The following is a 25,222-nucleotide window of genomic DNA, read 5'->3' on the forward strand; positions in this document are numbered from 1 at the left end:
GCGGAGGACCGACGCGCGCGTTCTCGGACGGGCCGAGCAGCAGGATCCACATGCAGTCGGTGCTCAGCCAACTCCCTGGGTACACCTGGCATGTCAGCGGGCTTCCATGCAAAAATGTCCCAGTTCTCACGGAGGAATTGGATGAGCTCGGCTTCCTATTTTAGATCAAGGGTGGTGGAGATGTTTGGCGGAGCAGTGGCGTCGTCCGTCGGGTGGATGCTGACTTTCTTCGTGTCTCCCGCCGACTGGAATGCGGACTCGGAAGCTGGCTTCTTCGAACGCATCAGGTCAGCGGGGTCGGTTGTCTTCTTGTACTCATCCAGCTCGTGAATAGCCATCTGCTGATCGGCAATCCTCAACCCCTGCTGCAGACAGTCCTCGGCCCGCTGCCGATTGCGTGTGACCGTAATCACACCCTTGGGACCTGGCATCTTCAGCTTCAAATAGACGTAACATGGACGGGCCATGAAACACGCATATGCCGGACGACCCAGAATCGCATGGTATGCACTCTGGAAGTCCACCACCTCGAATGTCAGCTTCTCCTTGCGGAAGTTCTTGTCAGAGCCGAAGACGACATCCAACGCGATCTGGCCGAGTGATTTGGCCTTTCGTCCTGGGACAACTCCGTGGAACTGCATACTGCTCTCGCTAAGTTTGGACATCGGAATGCCCATTCCCTTGAGAGTGTCGGCGTACATGATGTTCAAGCCGCTGCCGCCGTCCATGAGGACTTTGCGCAGCCTGACTCCTTCCACCATCGGGTCAACGACCAGAGCTTGCCTCCCTGGGGTGGGTACATGTGTTGTATGGTCCGACTGATCAAAGGTGATCGCAGTCTGTGACCACTTGAGGAATGTGGGGGTGGTTGGGGTTGCCATGTTCACCTCCCTGTTAACCAGCTTCACTCGACTTTTGTTTTCCACATCAGAAAACTCATCAACGTTGCATGGACCTGGGGGAACGGATCCTCCTTGTCCTCATCATCCAGCTCGGTGTCACTCGGCTGCCCTTCACCGAATCCTTGGATCAGGAGGCGACACTGCCGAGTGGTATGCTTCGGGAATATGGCATTCCCTTCTTCATCCATCTTCGTGTGGATTGGACACGGCTGATCCAGGATGGAATTTCCTGACTGCGTCTTCTTGGGGGTGTACTGAGCTTTCCCCTTGCCTTTGAACTTGGCATTTGTAACGACCGCTGCCTCTGCCTGCGGAGTGGATTGAGCCTTCTGCTTCTGCTTCCGATTGCTGTTCCCATCTCCGTCGGCGACTGACTTATGCTTGCCACTACGTATGCGGTCCTCCTCTTCGCCATTTGCATAGTGTGCGGCTATCTCCATCATCTTGCTCATGGAGATGTCGCCTGTCCGACCGAACTTCAGGTACAGATCTCTGTACCGCACGCCTGCCTTGAAGGCGCAGACTGCTTGGTGTTCTGTGACGTTCTCCACTGTGTGGTAGAGGGTCGTCCAGCGCTGGATGAAATCGCGCAGGGGCTCGTTCTGCTTCTCGACACAGTGCTGGAGCTCTACGAGACCAGCAGGGCGCTTGCACGTACCCTTGAAGGTCTTGATGAAGACTCAGGACAGATCTGCCCAGCTGTAGATGCTTGACGGAGCTAACTGGTTCATCCAAGCTCGTGCCGAGCCGTCGAGCATCAGGGGGAGATGTTTCATGGCGACCTGGTCATCTCCGCCACCGATCTGGACCGCCACTCTGTAGTCGTCCAACCAAGTTTTTGGCTTGGACTCTCATGTGAACTTGCTGATTCCCGTCGCCAATTGGAAGTTGGGAGGGATGTCAGCTGAGCGGATGGCCCGACTGAAGCACTCGGGACCACAGACGACGGTCCTGCTTCCACTTGGACGGTCTCTATCGTGACCATCGCGGTGGGTCGACTTCTGTCGACCTTCTTCTGGGCGAAGTACCCCCTTGCGTCGAGCCTTGGATCGTGCGCGTCACCAACTGAACGACGATCATCGTGATGCCGGGGCCCGTAAGGCCCACCCCACGGAGGGGTGCGCGAACGGCGATGATCTTCGGGATTCCTGGAACGGTTGCCCCCTCTGCGTCGCTGACGAGAGTCGGGGCTGAAAACTGACCGATGCGTGTTCGCGTGAACATAACTGTTGTGGATCCTGTTGTGCGACTGGGAGACCGCCGAATTTTTCTGCTGCGCCGTATGCAAGAGGCACGAATATGCTCGATCCCTCTACCAGCCTCTGAATCAGTCGGCTGGAGAGAATCGGCTATCCTGGCAGCCGCAGCTAGGTTGAGGATGGGTGTACGGAATAACTCGACGTTGCTCTGGCGAGTGCGTCGACTGGCAGAATGATGGTGTTGATGACGAGCGCCGGATGATTCTCTAACCTCATGCTCATTCCGGTCAGTCCGGAGGGGACTTTCATGGGAATCGGCCATGAGAACTTCGGCTGCAGGCCCGCGACCTAGGTACTCGAAAGGTAGCTCAGTCGGAACTGAGTCCAAGCACTGGGATGGTGGCGCGACCACAACCGATTCGAGGACCGCCACTTGAGAGGACACGTTCTGTCGCGCCTGGGCGTGTCGCACCCAACGCTGGAGCCGCGGACGACGGGATCGCTTGTTGCGGCGCGTGACGGGGGCAAAGATCGACACCCGGGCCGATGGATGGAGAAGAAGGACGCCGCAGGAACCGGCACGGAAGTGCGTAGCCCCGCAACTGGGGAGCGCCTCGACATCGAGGGGCGCATCCTGAAGCCATGCCGAATCATCGACAATGAAAGAGAGTGCGCCGAAGAGGACCTCATGACCCATGCACAAATCTCCGCCGGACGACATGATGAAAAGATGAAATCGCAAACTCGCCGGAAGTCGCTTAGACACCTGCCCCACGGTGGGCACCAACTATCGTGGGTATAAGTCTGACAGTAGAAGTGTAGGGTACGAAAGGATGGGCAGAGCCTTAGCTACGGCAAGGATGTATGATTTCAGGCCCCTCTACGGTGGAGGTAAGAGCCCTATGTCTCAGTGCTCTTGGGAGCTTAGTGTCGAGTGGATTATCGTATTACAGCAAGTGCCAACCCGTGCACCAGTGGGGAAGGGCAGCTTATATAGAGTGCGCTGCCCTTCATAATGGCCCGGTGGACAGGGGTGGAATAGTGGCGAATAAAGTCCTACGTTACAGGTAACGTAAGCCTTAAATGCTAATAATGTGTATGAAAACGTATGACCGTTGCCCTCCTGGGAGGTTACGATGTACAGAGTGGATTCCAGTCGGTACGTTAAATATGCTCTGAATGCTCGTCGCCGACTGGATGATGGAGGCATCCTTAGTTCAGTCGGAACTATCTAAGGGCCTTGTCCTCTATGAAGGGTAGTCCTTGGGTAGGACCTATAGGGCAGGCCTATGACCCTACCCTGGGACTATAACCCCATCAAATATCAAATTCACATGACTATTATTAACATGACTTATCCCATGTCCTCAGGAACAAAAGTAACTACTCACAAGACATAATCATAATCATGATCAGAGGTGTAATGAATAGCATCATGGATCTGAACATAAACTCTTCCACCAAGTAATCAAACTAGCATCAACTACAAAGTGTAATCAACACTACTACCAACCTTACAAGTACCAATAGGAGTCGCGAAACGAAGATTGGTTAGAAGAGATGAACTAGGGATTGGAGAGGACATGGTGCTGATGAAGATGCCTCCCCTCCGACGAGAGGAGTGTTGGTGATGACGATGGCGACGATTTCCCCCACCGGGAGGGAAGTTTCCCCGACAGGATCGTCCTGCCGGAGCTCTAGATTGGATCTGCTCAAGTTCCGCCTCGTGGCGGCTGCGAAACCATGAAAAAGCTCCCTCCTGATTTTTTCCAGACCAAAACCCTTCATATAGCAAAAGGGGGGAGCTAGTGGGCCACCAGGCAGCCCACAAGCTTGCCCTGTGCCACGAGGTGGGTGGTGGCGGAGTGGGGGCTTGTGGAGCCCTGGTGGGCCCCCTCCGGTAGTTCTTTCGCCCAGTATTATTTATATACTCCAGAAAAAATCCATGTAACTTTTCAGGGCATTTGGAGATGTGCAGAATAGTGGACTAGGATTTGCTCCTTTTCTAGTCCAGAATTCCAGCTGCCTGAATTCTCCCTCTTCAAATAAACCTTGCAAAATTAGAGAGAAAAGACATAAATATGGTACCACAAGTAATATAACAACCCAAAAAGCAATAAATATCAACATGAAAGCATGATGCAAAACGGATGTATCAACTCCCTCAAGCTTAGACCTTGCTTGTCCTCAAGCGAAAACCAAGTTCCGTAAACATGTCCACATGTTTGGGGACGAAGGTGTCGATAAAACATAATACGGACATAAGGGCATCATGATCACACATAGAACAACAATACATCATAAAGATTCTTATGGGAAAGTAACAATTCCTTCACAAAGCAAAGCGTGAAGCAAAAACCTTACCGAGAAGTAACCAACAATAGTCCATAGTCATTGAAGCAATTGCAATTTATCACAACATCACAAAGAGTCAAATAAGAGCTTGTAAGGCAAACCCACATAATCAATCATCTCTTTTGTTTTCCACAATTGTTACAACTCACGTGGTACTCATGGTGTCAAAGTTTCAGCTGGACACACAGGAAGATAGGGGCTTATAGTTTTGCCTCCAAACCATTTACCTCAAGGGTAAAGTCAACAACAATAAAGCATAAGTACTCAACTCCAAGTTGATATATGAATATAGATCTTTCCCAAACATGTGACGGTAGCCAAGAAAAAGGCAAAAAGGGAATTGGTGAAGATCACCATGACTCTTACAAGGGTAAAAAGTAAAGGTACGAGATATGCCCTTCCCAGAGGGAAGCAGAGGTTCTCATGCGCTTTTGAGGTTTGAATGCGTGTCCTCTTAGTGCGTAGGAACGTCACTTTATATTGCCTCCTGTGATAAAGAACTTTATTATGCAGTCTGTCGCTTTTATGTTTTCCTCATCACAGGTTCGTAAAAAGCTTATTTTCCACACACTAATAGATCATACATATTAGAGAGCAATTTTTATTTCTTGCAGCGATGACAACTTACTTGAAGGATCTTATTCAATCCATAGGTTGGTATGGTGGACTCTCATGGCAAAACTGGTTGGAGGTTTATGGATGCACAAGTAGTATCTCTACTTGGTGCGGGAGTTTTGACTAATATGAGGTGGAAGCAATCGTCACATGCTAAGGGATCTCTAATCATATAACATTGTTTGGAACCAAGCAAACACAATTCATTATGTTGTCTTCCTTGTCCAACATCTACTCCTAGGCATGTAATAGTTTGGTGAGTGCTCACAATTGTAAAAAGTGTCTAAGATGATATATTTATATGTGAACCTCTCTTTCCTTATTACTTCTTATTAATTGCAACAATGACTAATGTCTGTGTTGATTTATTCTCAACAAGTTTCAATCATCATACGTGTCATAAGTGAAGTTATCACTTTCCATAAGATCGTCTCATGATCTTTCATGCTATCGTTCTTTTCATACTTTTGATCATGGCACAAAGCAAAGCCTTTGACTAAGAAACTCTTTATTATATAGCTCGTAAGCTCGAATACATCGGGGGAGAGACAAAAGAAAAATACTCAAACTAAAAACTAAAGACTTATTCCTCTAAAAGAAGAAATAAAAACTAAAAAGGAAAGAACTAAAACAAAGGTAAAAGCAAAAGATATAAAGGTGATACGATACCAGGGCAACTCCCCCAAGCTTGGCATAAGCCAAGGGGATTGCCCATACCAATGCTTAGTTGTCTTCCTTGGGTGGTGATGGTGGTGCTGTTGTCGGAGTAATATGATTCTCCGTCTTCCAAGGCATAGGTGCTCCAGCATGGCAGGATGAACGAGTCGCCAGAATCCTCAAATCTGCAGCCAACCTTATTGATTTAAATGTGTACTCATACTCACAGTTTTGATTCTGCAGGTCATAGATCTGGCCCTGAAGTTGGTCAACCCTATCGTAGAGCCTGGAGAGGTGTTTCCCAATATCAATGGCATCCATCTTGTGATTGCTAGTGAACTCCGTGATCATCGTGTGGTTGGCGTTGAGTCCACGCTCCACCATTCCTTGGCACTTGAAGACTTGTTGCTCCATTGCTTAGAGCCTCGTCTCCATGCTTCTGATCTTCTTAGGCCCCTCAACATCACGGATGTGCAACATCCCCTCGCTCATCTTGATAGATTGAGGGTGTTTCAGCACTTCCGTGAGGTAGGGATTGATGACCTTCTCGAAGATCTTGTCCTTAGGAGCGTTTGGGGAAGTCATGATGATCTAGATCTGTCACAGAAATAGGCTCGAAACGAAAACAGAGGAAAACTACGCGATACGGAGATCAAAACTTTCGGGCGACTATATATTGATTTTTTCTGGGCCAGAGGAGTCCTTCGCACGAAAACGGAGTCCGGGAGGCACACGAGGTGCCCACAAGCTTGCCCTCCGCCACCAGGGGGGTAGGGGGCGGTGGCAGGGCTTGTGGCCGCCTCGTTCGCTCTCCGGAATGCTTTTTATTTTTCTAAATTTCCAAAAATTCCAAAACGAAAGAAATTTCCTATTGGAAAAGTATTGGAGTCCAATTTGTTACCGAAACAGACACATCTTCGCTTTCAAGGTCTGAAACAGGCTGATAAACATCCCTTATGTACTCCTTTGGAGTTATGACATTGATGATATTGGTCTCAACATTTATGAGAGTACTAGAGATGTAATGCTTGACTCTTTGCCCATTTACCACTCTAGGGAAATTTCCTTCCGTGTTATTGATTTTGATGGCACCGGAACGATATACTTCCTCGATAACATAGGGACCTTCCCATTTAGAGAGAAGCTTGCCTGCAAAGAATCTCAAATGAGAATTGTATAGCAAGACATAATCACCTACATTGAACTCTCGTTTATGTATTCGTTTGTCATGCCATCTCTTAAGCTTCTCCTTGAACAACTTGGCATTCTCGTATGCCTGGGCTCTCCATTCATCTAACGAGCTGATATCAAACAACCGCTTCTCACCGGCAAGTTTGAAATCAAAGTTGAGCTCTTTGATGGCCCAATAAGCTTTGTGTTCCAGCTCAAGAGGTAAATGACATGCCTTACCGTAAACCATTTTATACGGCGACATGCCCATGGGATTCTTATAAGCAGTCCTATAAGCCCATAGTGCATCGTCAAGTTTGCTAGACCAGTTCTTTCGAGATCTATTGACGGTCTTTTGTAAGATCAACTTGACCTCCCTATTACTCAACTCAACTTTACCACTAGACTAAGGATGATAAGGAGATGCAACTCTATGGTTGACGTCATACTTAGCTAGCATCTTGCGGAAAACACCATGAATGAAGTGTGAACCGCCGTCAGTCAACAAGTATCTAGGGACTCCAAATCTTGGGAATATGACTTCTTTAAGCATCTTAATAGAGGTGTGGTGATCAACATTTTTAGTGGGGATAGCTTCTACCCACTTAGTAACGTAATCCACAACAACTAAGATGTGAGTGTACCCATTGGAACTCGGGAAGGGTCCCATATAATCAAAGCCCAGACATGTTCAATGACAAGTGAATAGTTCATAGGCATCTCTTGACGCTTACTGATGTTCCCTATCCTTTGGCATTCATCACAAGACCAGACAAACTTACGGGCATCCTTGAAGAGAGTGGGCCAATAGAAACCTGATTGCAATACCTTATGGGCAGTTCTATCTCCAGCATGGTGTCCTCCGTAGGCTTCGGAATGACACTTCTGCAGGATCTGTCCCTGTTCATGTTCAGGCACACAACGTCTAATAACACCATCTACTCCTTCCTTATAAAGGTGAGGATCATCCCAAAAGTAGTGTCTCAAATCAAAGAAGAATTTCTTCTTTTGTTGATATGTGAAACTGGGTGTATGTATTTGGCTACGATATAGTTTGCATAATCGGCATACCACGATGCACTAAGTGAAGTGAGGATGACATTTAATTGCTCATCAGGAAAGCTGTCATCAATAGGTAGTGGGTCATCAAGGACATTCTCTAGCCTAGACAAGTTATGTGCTACAGGGTTATCAGCACCCTTTCGGTCAACGACATGCAAATCAAATTCCTGTAGCATGAGAACCCATCTGATCAGCCTAGGCTTAGCATCCTTATTCTCCATGAGGTACTTAATAGCAGCATGATCAGAGTGAATAGTGACTTTGGAGTCAACTATGTAAGATCTGAACTTTTCACATGCAAACATGACTACTAAAAATTCCTTCTCCGTAGTGGCATAGTTTCTTTGGGCACTGTCTAGAGTTTTACTAGCATAGTGAATGACATTCAACTTCTTTTCAACTCTTTGTCCTAGAACAGCACCAACAGCATAATCACTAGCGTCACACATGATTTCAAAGGGCAAGTTCCAGTCAGGTGGTTGAACAATAGGTGCGGTTATCAAAGCCTTCTTCAGTATTTCGAAAGCTTCCTCACAATCCTCATCAAAAACAAAAGGAACATCCTTTTGCAAGAGCTTGGTAAGAGGCCTAGAAATCTTAGAGAAGTCTTTAATGAACCTTGTATAGAAACCAGCATGACCTAAGAAACTTCGTATACCTCTGATATCTGTGGGGCAAGGCATTTTCTCAATTGCATCAACCTTAGCCTTATCAACTTCAATGCCTCTATCAGAAATTTTGTGTCGTGAGGCGATACCTTCATTAACCATAAAGTGGCACTTCTCCCAATTCAAGACGAGGTTCGTTTTTTCGCATCTCTGTAAGACTCGATCAAGGTTGCTGAGGCAATCATCAAAGGAAGACCCGTAAACGGAGAAGTGATCCATGAAAACCTCGACAATCTTCTCACAAAAGTCAGAGAATATAGCCATCATACATCTTTGGAAGGTGGCAGGTGCATTACATAAGCCAAAAGGCATACGTCTATAGGAAAAGGTACCAAAAGGGAAGGTGAAAGTGGTTTTCTCTTGATCAGATTGTGCAACAGGTATTTGCGAGAAACCTGAATAACCGTCTAGAAAGCAGAAGTGTGTGTGTTTTGATAGCCTTTCTAGCATTTGGTGATGAACGACAAAGGATAATGATCTTTCCTGGTTGCCTTGTTCAGTTTCCGGAAGTCAATCACCATTCTATAGCCGGTAATAATCCTTCATGGGATTAGTTCATCCTTATCATTAGGAACGACGGTGATACCTCCCTTCTTAGGTACGCAATGTACTGGACTTACCCAATCACTATGAGCAACAGGATAGATGATTCCTGCTTCGAGAAGCTTTAATATTTCTTTTCTAACGACCTCTTTCATCTTAGGATTTAATCTCCTTTGATGATCAGCAACTGGTTTAAAGTCAGGATCAATTTTAATCTTGTGCTGACATAGAGTAGGACTAATACCCTTAAGATCATCAAGAGTATATCCAATAGCAGCGCGGTGCTTCCTCAGAGTTTTTAGTAATTTCTTCTCTTCGCGCTCTGAGAGGAGAGCACTAATATTGACAGGATATATCTCCTTCTCATCAAGATAGGCATACTTAAGAGTATCAGGAAACTGTTTAAGCTCGAACACAGGATCACCCTTTGGTGGGGGAGGATCCCCAAGCAGTTCAACAAGCAGATTATTCTTGAGAATAGGATATTGTTCTAAGACAATTTTATCTATCTCATCTCTCTCCTCCATATGCATATCATTTTCATGCTCAAGCAGATATTGCTCTAAAGGATCCGTAGGAGGTACGGCAATAGAGGCAAGAGCAATGATTTCATCCCTACCAGACGAATCTCTTTCATGGGTTTGTCTTCCAAACTTGGAGAAGTTAAATTCATGAGACACACCCTCAAAACTTACTGTGACAGTCTGCTTAATGCAATCAATGCGAGCATTGTCAGTGTTGAGAAAGGGTCTACCTAATATGATGGGACAAAAGCTATCTTGTGCAGTACCAAGCACGAGGAAATCAGTAGGATACTTCGTCTTACCACACAGGACTTCTACGTCTCTCACAATTCCCAGAGGGCAGATAGTGTCTCTATTAGCTTGCGTAATAGTGACATCAATGGGTTCTAACTCAGCAGGTGCAATCTCATCTTTGATTTCATCATATAGAGAACGGGGTATTACACTAACACTAGCTCCCATATCACATAAACCATGGTAACAGTAATCTCCTATCTTAACAGAAACAACGGGCAGGCCAACTACAGGTCCGTGTTTGTCTTCCGCCTGAGGTTTAGCAATTCTAGCGGAGTCCTCACAGAATTTGATAACATGCCCATCTATGTCTTCGGCTAAGAGATCTTTGATAATAGAATCACTAGGTTCAACTCTAATCTCCTCAGGGGGTGCAAGTGGTCTAATGTAACCCCTACGTATCATAGTTGGAGCGTTAGAGTAATCCTTTATCCTAGCAGGGTATGGTGGTTTCTTAGTGTAAGCACAAGGAACAACAGGAGCACTAAAAGCAATGACTTTGTCCTCAACTAGATTGGTTTTGGCTATGTTGTTTTCTACAGGAGGATGATATTTAAACCACTTCTCTTTGGGAAGATCAACATGAGCAGCAAAAGATTCACATAGAGAAGCTATTATCTCAGAGTCAAGTCCATACTCAGCGCTAAAATATCTAGAAGTGTTTGTCTCAACAAAAGATTTAACACAATCAAACTAGAAATTCATACATGACTCCTTACCTTCCTCCAGCTCCCAATCTTCAGAGTTGCGTTTGATTCTCTCCAATAAATTCCATTTGTGATCAATATCCTTCTTCATAAAAGAACCGGCACAAGAAGTGTCAAGCATGGTACGATCTTCATGAGAAAGCCGAGCATAAAAGTTTTGAGTGATGATTTCTCTCGAGAGCTCATGATTGGGGCATGAATATAGCATTGATTTAAGCCTCCCCCAAACTTGAGCTATGCTTTCCCTGTCATGAGGCCAAAAGTTATAAATAAAGTTCCGATCACGATGTACTAAATGCATAGGATAGAACTTTTGATGAAATTCCAATTTCAACCGATTGTAGCCCCATGATCCAGCATCATCACATAGCCTATACCATGTCAATGCCTTATCCTTCAAAGATAAAGGAAAGACTTTCTTCTTTAACTCATCCTCGGGCAAACCTGCAAGCTTAAATAAACCACAAGCTTCATCTACATAGATCAGATGCAAGTCCGGATGTGAAGATCCATCTCCTGTGAAAGGATTAGCCAGCAGTTTCTCAAGCATACCCGAAGGAATTTCATAAAAGATATTTTCAGTAGGTACCTCAGGTTGAGGAGAAACTTCTCGTGCTTCCGTTCAATGGTGAAGGTACCCCGAACAAACTCCTCAAAGTAACAGTTTCCATAGTGACAAGTGACAATAAATTTCAGGACAGTATAAAAATGTTTCTTACCAATTTCCACTTACCAAAGGCGCTTCACTCCCCGACAACGGCGCCAGAAAAGAGTCTTGATGACCCACAAGTATAGGGGATCAATCATAGTCCTTTCGATAAGTAAGAGTGTCGAACCCAACGAGGAGCAGAAGGCTCTGATAAGCGGATTTCAGCAAGGTAATAACTGCAAGCACTGAAAGTAGCGGTAACAAGTGATAGTGTAGTGAGGTGAAACGTAGCGAGCAAAAAGTAACAAGTACCAAGTAGTAGCAACAGTGCAGCAAGTGGCCCAATCCCTTTTGTAGCAAGGGACAAGCCTGAACAAAGTCTTATAGGAGGAAAAACGCTCCCGAGGACACACGTGAATTTCTGTCATGCTAGTTTCATCATGTTCATATGATTCGCGTTCGTTCCTTTGATAGTTTGATATGTGGGTGGATCAGCGCTTGGGTACTGCCCATACTTGGACAAGCATCCTACTTATGATTAACCTCTCTCGCAAGCATCCTCAACTACAAAAGAAGAATTAAGACAAAGTCTAACCATAGCATTAAACTAGTGGATCCAAATCAGCCCCTCACGAAGCAACGCATAGACTGGGGTTTAAGCTTCTATCACTCCAGCAACCCATCATCTACTTACTACTTCCCAATGCCTTCCTCTAGGCCCAAATAAGGTGAAGTGTTATGTAGTCGACGTTCACATAACACCACTAGAGGAAAAAGACAACATACAGCATATCAAAATACCGAACGAATATCAAATTCACATGACTATTATCAACATGACTTATCCCATGTCCTCAGGAACAAAAGTAACTACTCACAAGACATAATCATAATCATGATCAGAGGTGTAATGAATAGAATAAAGGATCTGAACATAAACTCTTCCACCAAGTAATCCAACTAGCATCAACTACAAAGAGTAATCAACACTACTAGCAACCTTACAAGTACCAATCGGAGTCGCGAGATGAAGATTGGTTACAAGAGATGAACAAGGGACTGGAGAGGAGATGGTGCTGATGAAGATGTTGATGAATATGCCTCCCCTCCGACGAGAGGAGTGTTGGTGATGACGATGGCGACGATTTCCCCCTCCAGGAGGGAAGTTTCCCCGGCAGGATCGTCCTGCCGGAGCTCTAGATTGGATCTGCTCAAGTTCCGCCTCGTGGCGGCGGCGAAACCACGAAAAAGCTCCCTCCTGATTTTTTCCAGACCAAAACCCTTCATATAGCAAAAGGGGGGAGCTAGTGGGCCGCCAGGCAGCCCACAAGCTTGCCCTGTGCCACGAGGTGGGTGGTGGCGGAGTGGGGGCTTGTGGAGCCCTGGTGGGCCCCCTCCGGTAGTTCTTTCGCCCAGTATTATTTATATACTCCAAAAAAAATCGACGTAACTTTTCAGAGCATTTGGAGATGTGCAGAATAGTGGACTAGGATTTGCTCCTTTTCTAGTCCAGAATTCCAGCTGCCTGAATTCTCCCTCTTCAAATAAATCTTGCAAAATAAGAGAGAAAATGCATAAATATGGTACCACAAGTAATACAACAGCCCAAAAAGCAATTAATATCAACATGAAAGCATGATGGAAAATGGATGTATCATCCATCACATGATTCTCCTAATGATGTGATCCCGTTATCGAGTGACAACACTTGTCTATGGTTACGAAACCTTGACCATCTTTTATCAACGAGCTAGTCAACTAGAGGCTTACTAGGGACAATGTTTTGTCTATGTATCCACACATGTATTTGAGTTTCCAATCAATACAATTCTAGCATGGATAATAAACGATTATTATGAACAAGGAAATATAATAATAACTAATTTATTATTGCCTCTAGGGCATATTTCCAACAGTCTCCCACTTGCACTAGAGTCAATATTCTAGTTCACATCACCATGTGATTTTAACGAATCCAACACCCATATAGTTCTGGGGTCTGATCACGTCTTGCTCGTGAGAGAGGTTTTAGTCAACGGTTCTGAAACTTTCAGATGCGTGTGTGCTTTACAAACCTTTATGTCATCTTATAGATGCTGCTACTACGTGCTATTCGGAAATACTCCAAATATCTACTCTACTATACGAATCCTTTTTACTACTCAGAGTTATTCGGATTAGTGTCAAAGCTTGCATCGATGTAACCCTTTATGACGAACTCTTTAACCACCTCAATAATCTAGAAAAATTCCTTAGTCCACTAGTTACTCAGGATAATTTTGACCGCCATCTTAGTGATTCAATCCTCGATCACCTTTTTGTACCCCTTGACTGACTCATGGCAACGCACACATCAGGTGCGGTACACAGCTTGGCATACTTTAGAGCCTACAGCTAAGGCATAGGGGATGACTTTCATCCTTTCTCTTTGTTCTGCCGTGGTCGGGCTTTTGAGTCTTACTCATATTCACACCTTACAACAAAACCAAGAACTCCTTCTTTGCCGATCTATTTTGAACTCCTTCAAAAACTTGTCAAGGCATGCATTTCATTTGAAAGTTCTAAATCTTGATGCTCAATGTTCAAATAGCTCTATATAGGTATTCCTTTGAAAACTCCTTTCAAACAACCTTTTATGCTTCACAGAAATTCTACATTACTCTGATCAACAATATGTCAACCACATATACTTATCAGAAATTCTATATATAGTGCTCCCACTCACTTATTTGGAAATACAAGTTTCTCATAAACCTTTTACAAACCCAAAAGCTTTGATCATCTCATCAAAGCATATATTCCAACTCCGAGATACTCGCATGAATCCATAGAAGGATTTTTGGAGCTTGCATACTTGTTAGTATCCTTAGGATCGACAAAATCTTCTGGTTGTATTACATACAATCTTTCCTCAAGGAAACCGTCGAGGAAACAATGTTTTGACATCCTATGTGCAATATTTCATAAATAATGCAGCAACTACTAACATAATTCCAACAGACTTTTAGTATCGCTATGAGTGAGAAAGTCTCATCATAGTTAACTCTTTTGAACTGGTCGGAAACATCCTTGCGACAAGTCGAGCTTTTCTTAATGGTGACTTTTCACCATCATCGTTTGTCTTCCTTTTAAAGATCTATCTTTACTTAATAGTCCTAAGACCATCAAGTAGTTCTTCCAAAGTCTACACTTTGTTTTCATACATGGATCCTCTCTCGGATTTAATGGCCACCATCGCTTCTCTATAGCTCATAAGTTCATTGTTGTTCAACAACATGACCTCCAAGACAGGGTTACCGTACCACTCTGTAGTAGTACGCGACCTTGTCGACCTACGAGGTTTGTAGTAACTTGATCCGAAGCTCAATGATCACCATCATTAGTTTCCACTTCAATTGGTGTAGGCGCCACAGGAACATCTTCCTGCACCCTGCTACACACTGGTTGAAGTGACGGTTCAGTAACCTCATCAAGTTCCAGCACCCTCCCACTCAATTCTTTCGAGAGAAACCTTTCCTCGAGAAAGGACCCGTTTCTAGAAACAAACAATTTGCTTCCGGATCTGAGATAGGAGATGTATCCAACTGTTTTGGATATCCTATGAAGATGCATTTATCCGCTTTGGGTTCGCGCTTATCAGACTGAAACTTTTTCACATAAGCATCGCAGCCCCAAACTTTCAAGAAACAACAACTTAGGTTTCTCCAAACCATAATCTATACTGTGTCATCTCAACGGAAATACGTTGTGTCCTATTTAAAGTGAATGCGGTTGTCTCTAATGCATAACCCATAAACGATAGTGGTAATTCGATAAGAGACATCATAGTATGCACCATATCAAATAGGGCGCTGCTATGACGTTCGGACACACCATCACACTATGGTGTTCTAGGTGGCATAAATTGTGAAACAATTTCCACATTGTCTTAATTGTGTACCAAAAACTCGCAACTCAGATATTCATCTCTAAGATCATATCGTAGACAGTTTATCCTTTGTCACGACGATCTTCACTATGAAATAGCTTTGAAATTTTCAATATTTCAGACTTGTGATTCATCAAGTAAATATTCCTGTATCTACTCAAATCGTCAGTGAATTAAGAACAGAACGATATCCACTGCTTGCCTTAGCACTCATTGGACTGCACACATCAAAAATGTATCACTCCCAACAAGTTACTGTTGCGTACGTAGCATAAATTCAAAATTTTCCTACGCCATATTCAGATCTTCCTATGGAGAGACCAGCAACGAGAGAGGGGAGAGTGCATCTTCATACCTTTGAAGATCGCTAAGCGGAAGCGTTGCTAGAATGCGGTTGATGGAGTCATACTCGCGGCGATTCAGATCGTGGTGTGATTCCGATCTAGTGCCGAACCACGGCACCTCCGCGTTCAACACACGTGCAGCCCGTTGACGTATCCCGCACCTTTATCTAGCAAGGAGGAGGGAGAGGTTGGGGAAGATCTCCGGCAGCATGACGGCGTGGTGTTGATGGAGAGACGAGGTCTCCCGGCAGGGCTTCGCCAAGCACCGTGGGAGAGGAGGAAGAAGAAGAGTAGGGTTGCGCCGAGAGAGAGATGGAAAACCGTATCTCCAAAGGCCAAAACCCCCACTATATATAGGGGAAAGGGAGGGGTGGCGCTCCCTTTAGGGTTTCCCCCTTGAGGGGGGGGGGGGGGTAGGCATCCCTAGATGGGAGAAGGGGGGCGGCGGCCAGGGAGGAGAGGGGTTGGCGCACCCCTAGGTGGGCTTTAGGCCCACCAGCGCCTAGAGTTTCCCCTCCCTCCCTCTCTGGTGCGCCTGGGCTATGTGTATGGGGTGCACGAGCCCACCCAGGGGCTGGTTCCCTCCTGCACTTGCCCCATGCAGCCTTCCGGGGCTTGTGGCCCCTCCCGATGGGCTTCGAGAACCCTTCAGGTGGTCCCGGCACTTTGCCGGTGGTGTCCGAAACATTTTCGGCATCCAAACCCATCCATCCTATATATCAATCTTTACCTCTTGACCATTCTGGAGCTCCTCATGACGTCCGGGATCTCATCCGGGACTCCGAACATCCTTTGGTAACCTCGTATAACAATGCCCTATAACCCTAGCGTCATCGAACCTTAAGTGTGTAGACCCAACGGGTTCGGGAGGCATGCAGACATGACCAAGACACTCTCCGGCCAATAACCATTAGCGGGATCTGGATAACCATGGTGGCTCCCACATATTCCACGATGATCTCATTGGATGAACCATGATGTCAAGGATTCAATCAATCCCGTATACAATTCCCTTTGTCTGTCGGTATAGAACTTGCCCGAGATTTGATCGTCGGTATACCTATACCTTGTTCAATCTCGTTACCGGTAAGACTATTTACTCGTTCCGTAGCACATCATCCCGTGACTAACTCCTTAGTCACACTGAGCTCATTATGATGATGTTCTACCGAGTGGGCCCAGAGATACCTCTCCGTCATACGGAGTGACAAATCCCAATCTCGATTCGTGCCAACCCAACAGACACTTTCGGAGATACCCGTAGTGCACCTTTATAGTCACCCAGTTACGTTGTGACGTTTGATACACCCAAAGCACTCCTACGGTATCCGGGAGTTGCACAATCTCACGTCGATGGAAAAGACACTTGACATTATGAAAGGTTTAGCATACGAACAATACGATCTAGTGCTATGCTTAGGATTGGGTCTTGGCCATCACATCATTGTCCCAATGATATGATCCCGTCATCAATGACAACTAATGTCCATGATCAGGAAACCATGATCATCTATTGATTAACAAGCTAGCCAACTAGAGGCTTGCTAGGGACACATTGTGATCTATTTATTCACACATGTATTACTGTTTCCTGTTAATAAAATTATAGCATGAACAATAGACGATTATCATGAACAAGGAAATATGACAATAACCATTTTATTATTGCCTCTAGGGCATATTTCCAATAGTCTCCCACTTGCACTAGAGTCAATAATCTAGTTACATTGTGATGTATCGAACACCCATAGCATTGTGTTGTTGATCATGTTTTGCTCGAGGAAGAGGTTGAGTCAACAGGTCTGCAATATTCAGATCCGTGTGTACTTTACAAATATCTATTACTCCACTCTCGACATGGTCCTGGATGGAGTTGTAGCGGCGTTTGATGTGCTTGGTCTTCCGGTCAGACCTGGGCTCCTTGACTATGGCAATGGCCCAAGTGTTGTCACAGAAGAGTGTCATCAGACCCGACGCGCTTAGGACCACTCCAAGGTCGGTGATGAGCTCCTTCATCCAAATCCCTTCATGAGCCGCTTTTGAAGGAGCTATGTACTCCGCTTCACATGTAGATGCTGCCACGACTTCTTGCTTGCTGCTGCACCAGCTTACTGCCTCGCCATTCAAAACATACACGTATCCGGTCTGTGACTTAGAGTCATCTGAATCTGTGTCGAAGCTAGCATCGACGTAACCCTTTACGACGAGCTCTTCGTGACCTCCATAGATGAGAAACATCTCCTTAGTCCTCTTCAGGTACTTAAAAATGTTCTAGACCGCTGCTAGTGTTCCATACCGGGATCACTTTGGTACCTCCCTACCAAACTTACGGCAAGGTTTATATCAGGTCTGGAACACAGCATGGCATACATTAGAGAGCCTACGATTGGACAGTACTCATCTTCTCTCTATCTGTTGCCGTGGTCGGTGACTGAGTCTTACTCAATCTCATACCTTGCAAAACTGGCAAGAACCCCTTCTTTGAGTTTTCCATATTGAACTTCTTCAATAACTTGTCAAGGTGTGTACTTTGCGAAAGACCTATGAGGCGTCTCGATCTATCTCTATAGATCTTGATGCCTAATATGTATGCAGCTTCTCCAAGGTCCTTCATTGAAAAACTCTTGTTCAAATAGGCCTTTATGCTCTTCAACAACTCTATATTATTCCCCATCAATAATATGTCATCCACATATAGTATGAGGAAAGCTACAGAGCTCCCACTCACTTTCTTGTACAGACAGGCTTCCCCATAAACCTGTATGAACCCAAACGCTTTAATCACCTCATTAAATCGAATGTTCCAACTCCGAGATGCTTGCACCAGCCCATAGATGGAGCGTTGGAGCTTGCATACCTTGTTAGCACTCTTAGGATCGACAAAACCTTCTGGTTGCATCATATACAACTCTTCCTTAAGATACCCGTTAAGGAATGTTGTTTTGACGTCCATTTGCCAAATTTCATAATCATGAAAAGCGGCAATTGCTAACATGATTTAGACTGACTTCAGCTTCGCTACGGGAGAGAAAGTCTCGTCGTAGTCAACTGATACGTCCATTTTGCATCATGCTTTCATGTTGAAATTTGTTGCTTTTTGGGCTGTTATATTACTTGTGGTACCATATTTATGCCTTTTCTCTCTTATTTTGCAAGGTTTATTTGAAGAGGGAGAATTCAGGCAGCGGGAATTCTGGACTGGAAAAGGAGCACATCCTAGTCCACTATTCTGCACATCTCCAAATGCCCTGAAAATTTACGTCGATTTTTTTTGGAATATATTAAAAATACTGGGCGAAAGAACTACCGGAGGGGGGCCACCAGGGCCCCACAAGCCCCCACTCCGCGAGCACCCCCTGGTGGTGGTGGGTAAGCTTGTGGGCTGCCTGAAGGCCCACTAGCCCCCCTCTTTTGCTATATGAAGCGTCGTGCTCTGGAAAAATCAAGAGGGAGTTTTTTCGTGGTTTCGCCGCCGCCACGAGGCGGAACTTGAGCAGATCCAATCTAGAGCTCTGGCAGGACGATCCTGCCGGGGAAACTTCCCTCCCGGAGGGGGGAAATCGTCGCCATCGTCATCACCAACACTCCTCTCGTCGAAGGGGAGGCATCTTCATCAACATATTCATCGACACCATCTCCTCTCCAATCCCTAGTTCATCTCTTGTAACCAACCTTCGTCTCACAACTCCGATCGGTACTTGTAAGGTTGCTAGTAGTGTTGATTACTCTTTGTAGTTGATGCTAGTTGGATTACTTGGTGGAAGAGTTTATGTTCAGATTCCTGATGCTATTCATTACACCTGTTGGAGCATATATCTCCATATGTGGTTTTGGTACTTGATGACAATTCCTATGGACTAATGGTTGCCTTAAGTTACATTTATAGGATTTGTCCATAGGCACTTCTTGAAGTCCATCTGTTGGGTTCAAGGAGTTTATATGATGACCAAGATGGTATTCAAGGTATTATCCAAAGAATGGTCATAGAGACACATGGTTGATCAAGATCTCAGACAAAGAGTAAATCAAGATGATCAACACACAAAGTGTACAAGATGTACCGAGAGGGATCAAGTGATCCCATGGTATGGATTTGTCCATAGGCACTTCTTGAAGTCCATCAGTTGGGTTCAAGGAGTTTATATGATGACCAAGATGGTATTCAAGGTATTATCCAAAGAATGGTCATAGAGACACATGGTTGATCAAGATCTCAGACAAAGAGTAAATCAAGATGATCAACACACAAAGCATACAAGATGTACCGAGAGGGATCAAGTGATCCCATGGTATGGTAAGCATTGTCCATTACGTGTTTGTGTACTAACCCCTGGTCTTCGTGAGAGTTCTATGTGGGGGTTAGGTGTGTTTACATGGGCTTGCGTCAAAGGGAAGATCTCATACAACCCATGGAGTATGACCTCAAGTTGTGATCATCATCAATGGTTGATCAAGATCTCAGACAAAGAGTAAATCAAGATGATCAACACACAAAGCGTACAAGATGTATCGAGAGGGATCAAGTGATCCCATGGTATGGTAAGCATTGTCCATTACGTGTTTGTGTACTAACCCATGGTCTTCGTGAGAGTTCTATGTGGGGGTTAGGTGTGTTTCCATGGGCTTGCGTCAAAGGGAAGATCTCATACAACCCATGGAGTATGACGTCAAGTTGTGATCGTCATCAAGATTGCGATGTGCAAGTTCAAGTGGATCAGCACGAAGATAGCATGCTTGAAGCTTGCCGTCCATTGTGGTGGCAATGGACTTGTGAAGATATGCTGAAGAGTGGCTCACCCATAGTGAGTATGAGGGATAAATCAACTAGTCTTCATCAAGCCAACACAATCAAGAAAGGTGGTCCATCTTGAGGAAGCCAAGATCATCATCATCTAGCTCAAGAGGACGAGGTGCAAGGTATAGGTTTGCCCTTAATAGGTTTTCTGGTTAGGATAGATTGCTGTTCTATGAAGGGGGGCTCTCAAGTGAGTAGCTTGATCGTATCGTTTGTTGAGAGCTCAAACCATTTGCATCCTTGCATCATACTTCTTGGTTCTTGTTTGGTGTTTCTCTTTGTGAGTTTTAGAGCTTATGGTCATCTTCGTGACAAGCTCGAGTTCATCGAAAACGGAGTCCATATGCATCTACTATGATGTTTTCGATGTTGGAGTTTTTGCCGGTTCTTCATTCATAGAGATCTCACATCTCTAGATCTTTGGCATATTCATAACCGCATGGTCTTAAGATCTCGTCCGGAATCCAACAAGCTTGGGTTTGCTCGATTCGGAGCTCATATGCGAAAGTTATGGCTGTTTCAGTGGCGAGCGGTAGTACCGCTAGACCTAGCGGTAGTACCGCTGGAGTTGGCGGTAGTACCGCTGACTGGCGGTAGTACCGCCCCTGGTCAGCGGTAGTACCGCTCCAGGAGCTTAGTACCACCTGCCTAGCGGTTGTTCGTGGACGGACCTTTTTGCGAAGACTTTCTTGGCGGTGGTAGTGCCGTTGCACTACCATGGGCCCAGCGGTAGTACCGCTGGAGGGCCAGCGGTAGTACCGCTGCAGCTAGCGGTAGTACCGCTAGCTGGCGGTAGTACCGCTGGAGTGCCAGCGGTAGTACCGCTAGCTGGCGGTAGTACCGCTGGAGTGCCAGCGGTAGTACCGCTGGAGTGCTAGCGGTAGTACGGCTGCAGCCAGTGGTAGTACCGCTGGAGCTCGGGCAGAAAGTGGGGGTAATGGTCTGATTCCTTCCCCCACTATATAAAGGGGGTCTTCTTCCCCCTTGGTCTTATCCATCCGTTGAGCTCTTGTTCTATCTCCATTGTTGACATTCTTAGAGCTTGATTACTCTCTATCCCTCCAATGATTCTTGCTTGTTCTTGAGGGAAAAGAGACAGGAGATCTAGATCCACATCTACACCAATCTCTTTCTCCTCTATGTGAGGGGAACCCCTTGGATCTTGATCTTGGAGTTCTTTGTGAGCTCCTTGTTCTTCCTCTCATATTTGTCCATAGCTTTTGTTGTTGTGGAGGGATTTGAGTGTGAGGGACTTGACCACTTCGTGTGTTCTTGCCATTGCATTAGTTGCATCGGTTTGAGTTCTCCACGGTGATACGTGGAGGTGAGAAGTTGAGAAGCTTACTACCTTTGGTACTTAGTACCCTTGATATTGTTCTTCGTGGATGCTTTGGCGTCCTAGAAGCTTGGTGGTGTCTCAGAGCTCAATCAGTGTGGTGTGAAGCTCCGGGAAGCGTCGGGGTCTCCAATTAGGTTGTGGAGATTGCCCCGAGCAATTTGTACGGGTACCAGTAACCGCCCCCAAGGGTTGCCACGTGTACGGGTTCGGTGACCGCCCCCTAGGGTTGCCATCTGTACGGGTTCGGTGACCGCCCTCAAGGGTCCCTTAGTGGAATCACGGCATCTTGCATTGTGCGAGGGCGTGAGGAGATTACGGTGGCCTTAGTGGCATCTTGGGGAGCATTGTGCCTCCACATCGCTCTAACGGAGATTAGCATCCGCAAGGGTGTGAACGTCGGGATACATCATCGTCTCCCCGTGCCTCGGTTATCTCTTACCTGAACCCTTTACTTATGCACTTTACTTTGTGATAGACATATTCTTTATTGTAATATATCTTGCTATCACTTAGTTGTTTATCTTGCTTAGCATAAGTTGTTGGTGCACATAGGTGAGCCTAGTTGTTTGTAGGTTTTGTGCTTGACATATTAAACGATTAGTTTTATTCCGCATTTGTTCAAGCCTAAACCTTAACTATTTTAAAGCGCCTATTCACCACCCCCCCTCTAGGCGACATCCACGTCCTTTTCAACACCTCTGGTCATGATTATGATTATGTCTTGTGATTAGTTACTTTTGTTCCCGAGGACATGGGATAAGTCATGTTAATAATAGTCATGTGAATTTGATATTCGTTCCGTATTTTGATATGATGTATGTTGTCTTTTCCTCTAGTGGTGTTATGTGAACGTCGACTACATAACACTTCACCATATTTGGGCCTAGAGGAAGGCATTGGGGAGTCGTAAGTAGATGATGGGTTGCTGGAGTGACAGAAGCTTAAACCCCAGTCTATGCGTTGCTTTGTGAGGGGCTGATTTGGATCCACTAGTTTAATGCTATGGTTAGACTTTGTCTTAATTATTCTTCTGTAGTTGCGGATGCTTGCGAGAGAGGTTAATCATAAGTGGGATGCTTGTCCAAGTAAGGGCAGTACCCAAGCGCCGGTCCACCCACATATCAAACTATGAGAGTAACGAACGCGAATCATATGAACATGATGAAACTAGCATGACAGAAATTCCCATGTGTCCTTGGGAGCGTTTTTCCTCCTATAAGACTTTGTTCAGGCTTGTCCCTTGCTACAAAACGGATTGGGCCACTTGCTGCACCGTTGCTACTACTTATTACTTGTTACTCTTTGCTTGCTACGTTTCACCTCGCTACACAATCACTTGTTACCGCTACTTTCAGTGCTTGCAGTTATTACCTTGCTGAAATCCGTTTATCAGAGCCTTCTGCTCCTCGTTGGGTTCGACACTCTTACTTATCGAAAGGACTACGATTGATCCCCTATACTTGTGGGTCATCATCAACTCCTTGAATTTGTCAAAAACCCTTTACGACAAGTAGAGCTTTGTAAACGGTCAGATTACGTTTGCGTCAGTCTTCTTCTTGAAGATCCATTTATTTTCTATGGCTCGCCGATCATCGGGCAAGTCCACCAAAGACCATACTTTGTTGTGATACATGGATCCTATCTCGTATTTCATAGCCTCAAGCCATTTGTTGGAATCCAGGCCCGCCATTTCTTCTTCATAGTTCGAAGGTTCACCGTTGTCTAACAACATGATTTCCATTACACGGTTGCCGAACCACTCTGGTGCGGAGCGTACCCTTGTGGACCTTCGCGGTTTAGTAGTGCTACTGCGACAACACACCTTCCCTGGTACGGCGCCAGGAATCCTGCTGCTACGGCTACGCCTTTAGGGACTTCCTTGGCAAATATGCAAAGGATTTCCCCGCGGCCTTGGAGCCTTGCGTTGGTGTTCCCTTGAAGAGGAAAGGGTGATGTAGCACAGCGGCGGTTAGTATTTCCCTCAGTTTTGAGAACCAAGGTATCGAACCAGTGGAAGATCTCGTCAAGTCACAAGTACCTGCACAAACACAAAGAGCTTGCACCCAACGCTATGAAGGGGTTGTCAATCCCTTATAGATTGTTTGCAAAGTGAGAACTGAAAGCAACAAAGTAAACAAGCAAAGTAAAAGTGAAAGACGAAATGATAGTTGTGAATAGACCCGGGGGCCGTGGTGTTCACTAGTGGCTTCTCTCATGAAAGCAAGTAGACGGTCGGTGAACGAAATACTGTCGAGCAATTGATAGAACCGCGCAAAGTCGTGACGTTATCTAAGGCAATGATTATATCTATAGGCATCATGTCCAAAACAAGTAGACCGATACTTTCTGCATCTACTACTATTATTCCACACTTCGACCGCTATCCAGCATGCATCTAGTGTATTAAGTCCAAAAGAACAGAGTAACGCCTTAAGCAAGATGACATGATGTAGATGGACAATCTCATATCTACGATAAAAGCCCATCTTGTTACCCTTGATGGGAACAACATGATGCGTGCCTTGATGCCCCTTCTATCACTGGGAAAGGTCACCACACAGTATGAACCCAAAACCAAGCACTTCTCCCATTGCAAGAGTAATAGATCTGGTTGGCCAAACAAAACCCAAGACTCGGAGAGACTTACAAGGATATCAAATCATGCATATAAGAAATCAGCAAAGACTCAAATATAATTCATAGATAATCTGATCACAAATCCACAATTCATCGGATCTCGACAAACACACCGCCAAAGAGGATTACATCGGATAGATCTCCAAGAAGATCATGGAGAACTTTGTATTGAAGATCCAAGAGAGAGAAGAAGCCATCTAGCTACTAACTACGAACCCGTAGGTCTGAAGTGGACTACTCACGAGTCATTGGAGAGGTGATGATGTTGATGTAGAAGCCCTCCAACTCCAAAGTCCCCTCCGGCAGGGCACCAGGAAGGGTCTCCAGATGAGATCTCACGGAAATGGAAGCTTGCGGCGGCGGAAAAGTGTTTTCGTGGATGCCCTGATTTTTTCTGGATTTTTAGGGAATTTATAGGCCAAAGAGCTAGGGCAGGGGAGCGCCAGGGGGCCACTAGCTTTGTTGCCGCGACCTCCCCATGGCCGCGGCAACAGGTCTTGTGGGCTCCCTGTGGGCCCACTGCCTTGGCCCTCAAGCCTCCCGATCTTCTTTTGTTGTGGAAAAATTTATTTCAGGGATTTTATTCCGTTTGGACTCCATTCCAAAATCAGATCTGAAAAGAGTCAAAAACACAGAAAAAACAGGAACTGGCACTTGGTACTGAATTAATAAGTTAGTCCCAAAAAAAGATAAAAAAGGTAAACAAAACATCCAAAGATGACAAGATAACAGCGTGAAAACATAAAAAATTATAGATACGTTTGAGACGTATCAAGCATCCCCAAGCTTAACTCCTGCTCGTCCTCGAGTAGGGAAGTGATAAAGAATGATTTT

This window comes from Hordeum vulgare, chromosome 4H (assembly GCF_904849725.1).
Source record: "Hordeum vulgare subsp. vulgare chromosome 4H, MorexV3_pseudomolecules_assembly, whole genome shotgun sequence".
In the NCBI taxonomy this organism is placed as follows: Eukaryota; Viridiplantae; Streptophyta; class Magnoliopsida; order Poales; family Poaceae; genus Hordeum; species Hordeum vulgare.